Source organism: Bombina bombina, chromosome 2 (assembly GCF_027579735.1).
Source record: "Bombina bombina isolate aBomBom1 chromosome 2, aBomBom1.pri, whole genome shotgun sequence".
Taxonomy (NCBI): Eukaryota; Metazoa; Chordata; class Amphibia; order Anura; family Bombinatoridae; genus Bombina; species Bombina bombina.
The window spans coordinates 692,339,625-692,351,990 of record NC_069500.1 but is presented as its reverse complement, the minus strand read 5'-3'; positions in this window follow the sequence as shown (position 1 = coordinate 692,351,990).

The following is a 12,366-nucleotide window of genomic DNA, read 5'->3' as shown; positions in this document are numbered from 1 at the left end:
CTGCAGCAAGTAGCTGGGTATGTTTCAGAGGTATAAGATTATCTGCGGGCAATATATCTTGTATAGTTTACAAGTGATCTAGTATGTCATATGGGAAAGGACTTAGCACTTGGGCTGGGAACATAAGCCAGGATGCCCATAAATTTTATCTCACAATCAACAAGGATAATTAGAGGTAAAATAGGGAAAGGTGTAAGTTCTGCTTAGAAAAAGTGGAGATTAAACGAAGTTATTAACCCTTAGTGGGAGGCTGATGCCAATATATCATCTATATGTTAGCACTTAAGCTAGGTCTTATTGGTAATAGCTTGTGGTATTAAAGTCAATCTAGAAGGTTAGTGGCAAAAGGGCATGAGTTGGTATGTAACCTAGGTATAACAGTAATGCAGAGGGAGAAAAAAAAAGACTAAATTATAGTGTAAATTTAGAACCACAGGAAGTGAATAACATAATGCAAACATTCAATAGGTAATAGGTACAATATAACAGATACTTATCTGCCAGCAAGCAGGTTCATATGGATAGAGTTCGCAACAGTCAACAAACAGTTAGTGGTTAACTGGCCAGGGCCAAGATGTCCAAAATTAGAAACTCTAAGGACCCTTCAGGGTGGTGAACTTGACCTGTGCCTTGGAGGTAGAGCACCCCATTCACACCTGTCAGGTGGTTGACTATGAAGAGTTGGGTTATGGGGGTCTGAACTCGACCATGTTGAGTAAGCGGGTCTGAGTGGTTGTTGAGAGGGCTGTCGGTGAGAAGGGGAAGATGCTGCTGGCCATTCCTCGGCAGAGGCTTGGAGTTGGCTGTGTTGAGGCTTAGGTTTCTCTTTACCAAGGGGAAGTAAATTCCATCTTTGAAGAAGTTCATATCCTTTGGTTGGCTGAAGGATTGTAAACACCTGGTTGTCCTTAAAGATCAAGAGCTTGATAGGGTATCCCCATCTGTATCTAACATTATTTTTTCTGAGCGCATATGTAATTTCAGCGAAGGTTTTCCTTTTTTGCAGAGACCGTGTGGACAGGTCAGGGAAGATTTGTAGATTTTTAAATCTATTTGGTAATGAAGGTTTTTGAAAATGCGCTCTTTGGAGACGCTCTTTGTAGGTGAAGTAATGGAGGCGCACTATGACGTCTCTGGGCTGGTCATCTGATAGGCCCTTAGGTTTAAGGGACCTATGGGCTCTGTCAACTTGATCTTCTGACTTTGTGGTCAGAGGAGCTAGAGTGTGAAACAGATCTTGGAGAAATGGTTGAAGGTCAGCTGTAGAGACAGCCTCGGGCACACCTCGGATCCTAAGGTTGTTGCGCCGAGATCTGTCCTCCAGATCTGCTATTTTGTCCTCAATGATGTCAAAATGGTCAGATAGACGCTGGGCAAGACTGAGAAGATTGGATTGCTCTGTGGAGAGGTCCTCTTGTCTCCTCTCTAGGGAGTCAATACGCTCGTTAGTGGAAGATATTTCTTTTTTAAGCTCCGCTGTAGACACTGCAATTTTAGCCGTGAATGAGGCATGGTGTTGATCTAAAAGGTGCTTTAAGGACTCCATAATGAATGAAGGAGTGACTTCCTCAGCTGGGAATTGTTGAATGCTCTGCATAGCGGCTGAAGTTAACTCAGAAGTATCAGATCTTGGCGAGTCAGGAGCTTCGGCCTCTGTTAGAGGGGTTATGCAGGTGGGTCCAAAGTGGTCTATGACCGTCTTTTTTAATGGGAATGTCTGTTTGTTCTTTTTTCTCGCAGATTGCGACATTGCGAGAGGTCAACCAGCAAAGATGGAATGAGAACAGTGGGAGAAGTAGATAGACTTAATTCCCCAGTTGCTTAAACAAAGCAGGGTGTTGTTATTGGTCAGTTTACACTGAGTGGGAGGCAGGCATTAAAGGCCCGGGAGGGCTTACTCCATCTTTCAACTAGGTTTACAGTCTGTGAAAGAAAACAATATATAGCAGGAGAGATACACCACCGCTCCTTTGACTGACGTTCACTATGTAGAGAAGTTGGGGTAAATCTGCGGTTTAGGTATCTATGGCCCTCTGGATCAGAAGAAGAGTGCCTCTGCAAATATGAGCTTTAAAACTGTCTTTTTACACACTGCGTGCTGTGGGATTGGGCTGGCAACAATTTATTCTATAGTGCCATGTGGGTTGTAGGTAATCTGGGAGTTATGTGTAAGACACCTAGACCACACTTTAATAAGTAAATTACAATAAAGGTGTTTTTTCCTTTTTCCTCCTTCTCTCACCCCTCCTTTCTTTAGATTGGCGCTGTGGGTGACTTAGGTCATTGATGGCACCAAAGGTATGCTAACAGCATGAATAAGTCAACAGTTATTAGAACCCACAAGTGGCTAGCAGTACTAACTAGCTAGGAGTAGATAGCAGAAAGCACATAAATGGATTTCAGCTGTTTCTCTCGTTTAAAGTCTATGCCAAATTGGTTAGTTGGTGGAAACTTCTTTATCCTTACAAATGGCACTGACAATGTGCTGTGGGATGAAAGTAAGTTGAATTATTGGTAAGACTGTTCGATAGAGTATACTCTCAGGTGGGAGTAAAGCTGTATTGAACTGTGTGGCTAGCTATCAGACCGGGTGAGAGAAAAAACTGTGTGACAGCTAATAAACATGTAAGAGTTCACAGGACCCCCTGAGAAGCTCCTCTGTTGTAAGCTAGAGATCGGTGTGAGGGTATTTTCTATTGATGAGGGGAGCGTGAATAGGCCTGCAGCACTAAACTTGTAAGTCAAATGAAAATGGCGTTTTCGCGCCAAAGTCTGAAAACTGCAGACCGGGAGAATAGTAGAGTGTGTGGCTTGTGTACTATCAGTGTCTTGTACTGTCACAATTGCCCCCAGTCAGTGTAGTGTAATCCGGACAGTGACCAGTGTCCAAACGGTTTTACTCACAGATTGCGCCACAACCTCGGTCCGGAGGAGACTTCTATGTCGGCGTCTCGAAAGTAGCTCAGCCTCCTGCCGCGCTATGTACAGCTGAGCTCCGGAGCGGATCCCCGACCCTCCGGAGCTAGATGCGGTGCAGTGCTGAAGTTGGTGCGATGTTTAGCCAAACGTGCTGTGTGCTGAGGTCGGGTGTAGAACTTTGAGACGGCTGCAAGGCCCAGGCCAAATAGGACCTGGCTAGTTGAAAGCAGAATCTAAGATAGTCCTGCGTGCTCCACGGGTATATTCTACTAAGGCTTGATGATAAAAGTAGCCTTACTATGCCTTCTGTCCAAATTAGATATCTCAGAAGATAGATTAGAGTGCACTTTTGCTAGGAAGGAACTAGGAGCTCTATGGAAAAGCGTCTATTCTGTGCGGTAGTTGGCTCCGCCCCCCCCACGCATTTACATTTTTAACTTGTAATATGCGCTACTTCAGACGTGCAAAATGCCGAGATAAAGCCCCTATAACTTGCATGCAACTGTAAGCACATTGCATGCAACTGTTACCACTGGTAAGCTAGCCCTAAAAGTGATCTTGTTTGCACCCAGGTCTTTCCTAGGCTGTTCATTTTAGAATGAAACACTAACAGGGTGTAGGAAATCAAGGTAAGTTGACTAGGATATGGGCCAAGGTATAGAAATGTCTGTTTTTATTTTCTAATTTATAGTTATCTATGCCCTTCTGGTGTAATATTTACCATATGGCATGAATACAAAGCAGTTTCAACATATAGGGGGTCTAACTGTTAGATTAAATAACAACTTGAGTAGTGTCCTATACAGCACTGAAAAAAATTAAGAGACCACTGCAAAATTATCAGTTGCTCTGGTTTGCTATTTATAGGTGTGTATTTGAGTTAAATTAATATTTTTGTTTTATTCTATAAACTACTGACAACATTTTTCCCAAATTCCAAATAAAAATATTGTCATTTAGAGCACTTATTTGCAGAAAATGACAACTGCTCAAAATAACAAAAATAAATATTTTCAGGTTTCAGGTCTAGAAATTGGGCTGGCCATGACAGGGTCTTGAGCTGGTGGTTCTCCATCCACACCTTGATTGACCTAGCTGTGTAGCATAGAACTTTTTCCTGTTGAAAAAAACTATCCTCATAGTTGGGGAACATTGTCAATGTGGAAGGTAGCAAGTTTTATTCCAGTATACCCTTGTACGTGGTTCGATTCATGTCTCCTTCACAAATATAAATCTCTTTGCCATGTTTGCAAGTATTTCAACAACATTTGGAATAATTATGTTGCATGTGTGCACACAGGTGTGTTTGTGGATATTGTCTAACTTCACTAAAGTTCTATTCATCACTATTATATAATCTGTGTCATGACCCTTTCCCTTTGTCCTATAGCTTATTCTTTAAAGCCAATGGAGGGCTCTGGCTTTGTCTTCCATTTTGGTAACTTGCTGGCTGCTCTGTTTGAGTTTCTGTCTCAACCTTCCTGTCAGCTTCAGGTGGTTACCTAAACAGCATTTGACTAAGGCTGCTTTGTATTCAACTCCTTGCCCTGACATTGAGCCACCCTCTCTGTTTGTGTCTCTGTTTGTATCCTTATTCTGCTAATTTGTTGATCTGGATTGTACCTCTGACTCTTTGTCTTTGGATTTCCCTTGTTGTGTGGTAATTGATACCTTGGTGATTTGACTCTCCTTCTTAGACTTGCACTTTGCCTCTTTTTTTCTGATTTAGTATTGTGCTGCACGTGTTTATACTGACATTGGCTTGTTTGACCTCACTACTTCCTCATCCTGTGCACCTATTCCTAGCCCTGGTTTTGGTATTTAGATTAATCCAGGTGTGGACAATTCTCCAACTCAGCCATAATTGTTTGAATGCTTAAATATGCTAATTATTATGTCACTGAAATTATCTGAAATAATAACTGTATACTTCATTAACTGATATAGGGCCAGATTATAAGTGGAGCGCAAAATATCAGTTTCCCTAAAGTGATATTTGTGCTCCACTTTGTAATATCAGTGCACTCAAATGTGCGTTGGTATAACAGGTTAGGTGTAATGCGAACGTAATCTCACTTTCACGTTGCATGGGTGCTGTCATACATGGCACAGAACGTAAGCGCAGCAGAGAGGGTAAATCGTGCAGTGATGGGCAGCAAATGTAAATATATATGTATATGCTTATATACATTTATATTTATGTGTTAATATTTGTATACACACATATTAACACATAAATATATATGTATATAAGCATATAAGCATATATATATATATATATATATATATATATATATATATACTGGGAACACACAGTTCCCTTAGACCACAATGTAAAGGCACTTTTCAGTGCTGTTTTTTTTCTAACACCCAAAAGCTGCCGAATTTAGCCCCCAAAAACTGCAAAGTGTTTTTTTTTTTTTTAAATGCTACATTTTTTTAGTGCTCCACTTGTAATCTAGCCCATTAATAATTAAAACAAAAATCTGCATTCAAACATGTTAGGAGATCATCATCAATATTGAAAAAACTAGCCATCATATGGCTATATATCTTTTTGCTTCCTTGGATGTCTATGAAGATCCACTTGAAATTTCAGCAATACCTTATTTGTTTTCATTTTTTTATTACATTTTTTATGTGTATTATTAAATTTTACATTTTTATGTGTATTAACTTGATATTGATGTTCTAAAGTTTTCTAATCCACATATTTTTCTAATTCAAAAGGCAGCACTTTCATGAATAGTAATGGGTTACAGTGCTGACATACATTTGTTGGGGGGTAAGTCTAACTCATGATCACTGTAATAAAAAACAAATTGTTTCTCACTGTTTAACTTAAAAAGAGAGAAAACAAATTGGGTGATGAAGAGACGTGTACCTTGAAATGCGTAGTGTAGCTTGTGTTCGAGTCGGCCTTGCGTTTGTCTTGCAACCACTTGCTTTTATCACAGACATTGTTTTACAATCCTTTTAAAGTGCAAGTGTAGTCTTTATTTTTTAATGTATTTTATTGTACCCTATGGGCTCCATGTACTAAGCAGTCAGCGAGCTACCCGCAACAAATCTCGCGTCAAAATTCGCAAACTGATATGTACAAAGCCGTCAATTATGTTAAAACTCGCATCTTTAAAATTGCGAGCGTACTTATCCGCCAAACCTCGCTACCGCTCCATTTTTCACTGTAATTAGACACATTTGACCACCAACTCGCCAAAAACGAATGTACTAAAAAATCTATTTGTCCGCTCGCTACAATTTCCGCTCCCACCTCGTTATTTTTGCCTCGCCACCTTTTAGGTGGCGGGCAAGGTACAAAACAATAGGAAAGTCAATCTAGACGCCAGTCTAGACATATATAAAAGGCAGTAATATCAGCATTGTACAGCATAACTGGCGTCTAATTTGTCTCTCATTTCCATGTACATAAATTGCGCCCAATTTGTCGACTGTAATTAAAGAGTAATCTATTTAAATTTGTATTGTATAGTTGTCAATCTTTATAATTATTTTTATATTAATATTTATATATTATCAGATCCAGATGAAGCCATATCCAAATTGTAAATAAATATTACAAAAATAACGCTCTGTTATCACTCTTCAAAAAATTTTGAACAATAATAAAGTTGTTTAGATAAGTTGAACTTTTATAGGAGCAAAATTCTATTCCCGCGACTACTATGATGTTCGTGACACCTTGCATGTCACGTGTTAATAATTGGCCAGACAATTCAACTGAAAGTTAAGTACATCAGCTTAGTCGCGGCGAGCGAGGCGTCAAATTTATCAACAATCCGCAACTGCTCGCGGCGGGCTAGACTTGTCTATTTATTGGGGGAATATTAGTACATAGCGACAGCGGACACCATTTCGCCCGCGGCGAGTAACGGCGAGTTTATCCGCGTCTACAATGACGGATGAATTGACTGCTTAGTACATGGAGCCCTATATGTTCGTATGACTATTAAAGTCTAAGTAGTAACAAACATATAATTGAGTCAATATTCACTCCATACATATTTCCAAGCACTCTTTGTTTTCTCTTATTTTGAGTTAAACAGTGAGAAACATTTTTTTTGTATTCTGTGTTGTTGTTGTTAAAGCAGCTGCTTAAATATTTAACATTATTTTTTTGGCACTCATTAAACAAATATTGTTGAACTTTATCTGGCAGATATACTGATTATATTACTGCCTAAACTCTACAGTACCAGGCGCGCTCTTGAGTATATATATATATTGTTCTCATGGTCACCGACTTGTTAGTCTTTTTGAATGTGAGTAAAACTAAAAGCTATGAGTTCTTTACCACAGCTTTGGTTTATAAACAAACAAAGCATTATGAGTCATTAAAGTATACAAAACATACTGTAACTTAAACAACATGTGAAACACATTATATTAATTTAGACAGCTGTAATCTCTTTATGGAGATCAAAGTAACAGTTTAATAAGTATTTTTCACAGAGCAATACATTTAATAGTTTGTTGATTGTTTCTAGTTTTTAAACATATGTCAGAGAGTAAATAAAAAAAACATTTTACTATTTTTATAAATTTGTTATTAAATATTTAGCCACACAAATGTATAACCTAGTGGCCCAATTTTTTTTTAAGGATCTCTGGACGTTTAATACATTTTGTCAATGCGATGAGGCTCCTGTTAAAATTCACTAAAGGAGTTTTTTTTTAACCTTGAGAATAGTGTGTCTTGCAAAGGGATGTTCCCTGTAGTTAAGTATGTGAAGGAGATGCATATATTACAAAAGTGCTCACTAAAATCCTATCATACAAAAAGTTAAATATTGAAATTAAAATACACAGTAAAGGGGGCGGAGCTTGGCCACCCAGGCAAATGGCTGTGTTCTAAACGAGCTCTTCATCCCTAAAGCTGTACAGATTAATAATATGGCAGTTATATAGCCCATACCACCTATCCTGATTAATTATTTGAGAAAGGACCCTGACATCAGAGCAAGCATCAAAAATGGAACTTCCTCAGTGAGACCGCAAAACAAGACTAGAAGCGCACCACCAAAAAGAGACTTTACCTAGGCCCTCATCACTGGTGATCAGGTGCCGGGTGATTTCTGGTCATGCAACTATACACCGGACAGGCAGTGTAGCAGGGAAAAGCCCAAACACCTGTTCCCTGTGGTGACCACATCAGCTGCGTACAGATCACAGAGGAGGAGCCACAGCTAGCAAAGTCCAATATTGTTGTGGCTTCCCTGTGTCCCTGATCACCACCAATAACAATAAGACTGCTATATTTAGACCTGGAGCTGACTTACAGGCTTTTTATGCAGAGCTATCCATTGACAACACCGCCCAAATTTCCGAAAACGACACTGATGCTGAAATCTCCACAACACCTAGCCTGCCTTAATGAATAATAAGAAGATGGATTCAAAGAGCTTAGGAAACGGAAGGAAAAATGAGAGTTAAAAAGAAACACAAAAAAATATTTGCTTGCTCCACAGGTGATAAATCACAGTATCCTTTTAAGACTATCTATACCTTTTGATCAATGCTCTATAGAGACTTACTTTAGGTCAATGTTTAAGATAGGTTTGCTGTAATTTTAATTTCTGAAATGTTGATGTTCGGATATGATGATGTGGGGAAGCTGGTTTATACATGGGACATACATGACTGAAGCACTAATGCCAAGGGGGATGTATGATTGAATAAAGTGTGAGGCTGAATCTTAGTGTACTCACACTAGCCTTTGGTTAGCATGCTCCTACTGTCCTCAAAAATATAAGTAAAGGACAATTTCCCACCATATACTGATATCATATAAAAATATGTCTCCCCTGCGCCCTTGTTAGCAGGAACTGCCAGGTCGGGGAGAGGGCCAGGCTATAGTCACTAGAATAGGAATCAACAGGTGCTGGGAAAGGAAAACAAAATCACTTTCACACCCCAACCCCTCCCCCTCCTTCCCCCTTCCCCCCACTCCCTAAAATATTTTTTCTATATGCCATTCTACTATAAACACCCAGGTCTGCGAAAATGCATCACTTGGATATAATATATTTTACAAAGCTATACATGATTGAGGGTTACTACCCCTACTGTATTTGTTTGTTATTAATAGGTTGTCTTTTATACAGACAAGGTTTTTATGTGATACACTACGTGAGATAGCCAATAGTTTGACGTTATATTTGCTATCTGCTCTGGGTGTCGGGTAACTTATTTACTAACTTTTCATTCTATCCCCTCTTCTTACTCTAACTTTATAATCTTATTCTTCACTTTCCCTCCCTCTCCACCTTTACCCTCCCACCCTTTTTTTCAGAATGGATAGACGCAACAGCAGGTTCAGAACACATGGCCTTATCGTCACTGCCATCAATGCCAAGGGCCTCAACAACCCAGGTAAGAGGTCAACTCAAACATCTACACAGTCACGTTATATTTCTTCAGGAAACACATTTTCAAAAGGGAAAGGAACCGAAATGGCAAAATACACAATATCCTACAGCACATTTTGCCTGTGGGGTATCCAAGAAATGCAGGGTGGGAATACTTATACATCAGTCGGTCCCCCTAAAGATAGCACACATAGAAAAAGACCAAGAAGGGAGATACCTAGTTTTAACAGGTACACTCTATGATCACCCCATAACATTGGCAATGGTCTACACTCCGAATACCGGCCAGCATAGTTTTGTGAAACAAATTGTAAAAAGACTATTAGATCACATGAAGGGTGCCGTATTTCTCGCTGGTGATTTTTATCTACCAATGGACGCCTGAGTTGACAAAATCTGTTAAAACAAGCCTTGCAGACCTTGTGCTGCATAATATCTGGAGAACAATTAACCCCACTAGTAAGGATTTTACCAATTACTCGCCTCCACACAAAACAACTAGATATGGTTAGCTCATGCAAAATTGGCCCAATCATGTGGTCTGATCACGCCCCCGTCACTTTCACAGTCCATTAGCCTGACATACCCCCTACTATGTATATATGGAGACTTGATGACTCAATTCTCGACAGACCACTCATAAGGACGGAATTACAAAAATGCCTTGATGACTACTTTGCTCATAATGACCCTACTCACACATCACTGACAAATGTTTGGGAAGCACACAAATGCGTGATGCGTGGAGATTTCCTCAAGCATAAAGTGCGTATACTCAAACAGTACAGAGAAAAACATTCATACTTACTTAGCACCGTATCAATGCTAGAAGCTAAACACAAACAGAACCCCCATAATGAAGACACTAAGAAAACACTCACCCTCATGAGGTCAGAGCTCAAACAACATCAGATGGAATCATATCAGCGTAAATCGCTAGCGATTAAACAACAATATTACGAGGCAGGTAATAAACCAGGCAAGTTACTTGCTAGGTCTATTCGTAGAAAGCAGCTTAAAACCCATATACACTACTTGAAAACTACTAGTGGCTTGTTATTAAAGAGTAGTAAACAAATAGCATCTTCCTTCCATACCTATTATAATACTCTCTACAATATTAATAAAACAAATGAAACCAAGACATATACTGAGAAGATGCCTTCAAAAAAACAAGCCATAGTGACATATCTAGCCTTGTTAAACCTACCACAGTTAAACCAAATGGAAATAGACAGTATCGATGCCCCTATCTCATTGGAAGAATTAACACAAGTTATTAAAGATCTTTCGAATGAGAAAAGTCCCGGCCCGGATGTGTATACTCCGAGATACTATAAAGTATTCATTAAGTCGCTGGCCCCACTGCTGCTCCCACTTTTTAACAATTTGACTAATAGCCCCCATCTCCCTAAATCAATGCTGGAAGCACATATTGCAATCATCCCCAAACCCAGAAAAAACCCTAATACCCCTGAAAACTTTAGGCCCATCTCGCTGTTAAACACAGACATAAAAATATTCACTAAGGTCCTGATAAAGCGCCTTAATAAACATCTACCAAACCTGATCTCAACTGATCAGGTGGGGTTCGTGCCGGGCAGAGAGACCTAGGACAATACCTCCAAGGTCCTACAGTTGATAAATGATGCCCGGTTAGAGGGAGTGCGAATGGCCCTCTTTTCGACTGACACGGAGATGGTCTTCGACCGCATTGATTGGCTTTTTCTGTGTCAGGTCATGAGTACTATGAATTTTGGTGAGTCCTTTATAAATATGACATTCACACTCTATTCTGTCTCAAAAATGCAAGGGTCAGAGTAAACGGAACTCTCTCTGACACATCCTACATAACGAATGACACTAGGCAGGGGTGTCCCCTATTGCCTCTGCTGTTTGCCATCTCAATAGAAGTGCTGGTGCATAGAGTTAGGAACAATCCAAAAATTGAGGGTGTCAAAATCAGAGATGTTGAGTATAAGCAAGCACTGTATGCTGACGACATACTTTATACACTCAAAAACATAGATATTTTGGTCCCAGAGCTCCTCAAAGAAATAGAAGCATACGGGTCACTTTCTAACTTTCATCTAAATTTAACAAAGTCTGAACTCCTTAATATCAGCACCCCCAGTGATCAAACAAAATACATCCAGACGAACTACAAAGTCACTATAGCTACACAGAAGTTAAAATATTTGGGTATTTACCTTTCTGCTAGCTCCCAAGACTTGTACAGAGATAATTACCAAATGTGCAAACCCTATAGCCTAAGGATGGGTACTCTACATTATGCGTTGGAAAATGTGTGTCTATGCACGCAACAACACATTGTGGAAAGGTATGGGGACTTTTTCTCATCTTGGTTGCGATACAGCCAACTACACCACTATTTAGCACATCACAAAAACAAGGACAATTTCACTAGGGAACTCACTCCATTCAAACTCTTATGTACCTCAATTAAACCCACAAGACGACTGATCTCTCATGTCTACAAACTACTACTCACACCCCCTGACAGAAGACTTAATAATGACATACCTGACGAAGCTTGGCTAAAATCATTCGATCTAGCAAAGTGCTCTTCAATATCTGCCACTGTCCAAGAAATACAGCTTAAATTGGTGAGCAGGTGATAATCTTACCCCTGTAAGATTGTATAGCTTTTTTCCAACAGCGAGCCCTTTATGCTGGAGAGGCTGCGGTAAACCTGACTCACTTCTTCACATTTGGTGGTCGTGCCCGAAACTTAGTAGTTTCTGGTCGGAGGTGATTGACCTCATTTCTGATAAAATTCAAATAATAATACCAAACTCCCCAGAAATAATTATTTTCCTCCACTTACCTAAGATCAAGATAACACATGTTCGAGCCCTTCTACTAACAATGATCACGGGAGCTAAAAAGCTTAATTCTAAAAAATGGAAGGCAAGGGAGACGCCTACTGTTGAGGAATTGAAAGCCTCATTTGAGGACTTGCTACTCTTAGAAAGATTCCATTACCACAAAACACATCAAAGTGACATTTATGATGCTGGCCACCTGGAACCCTATT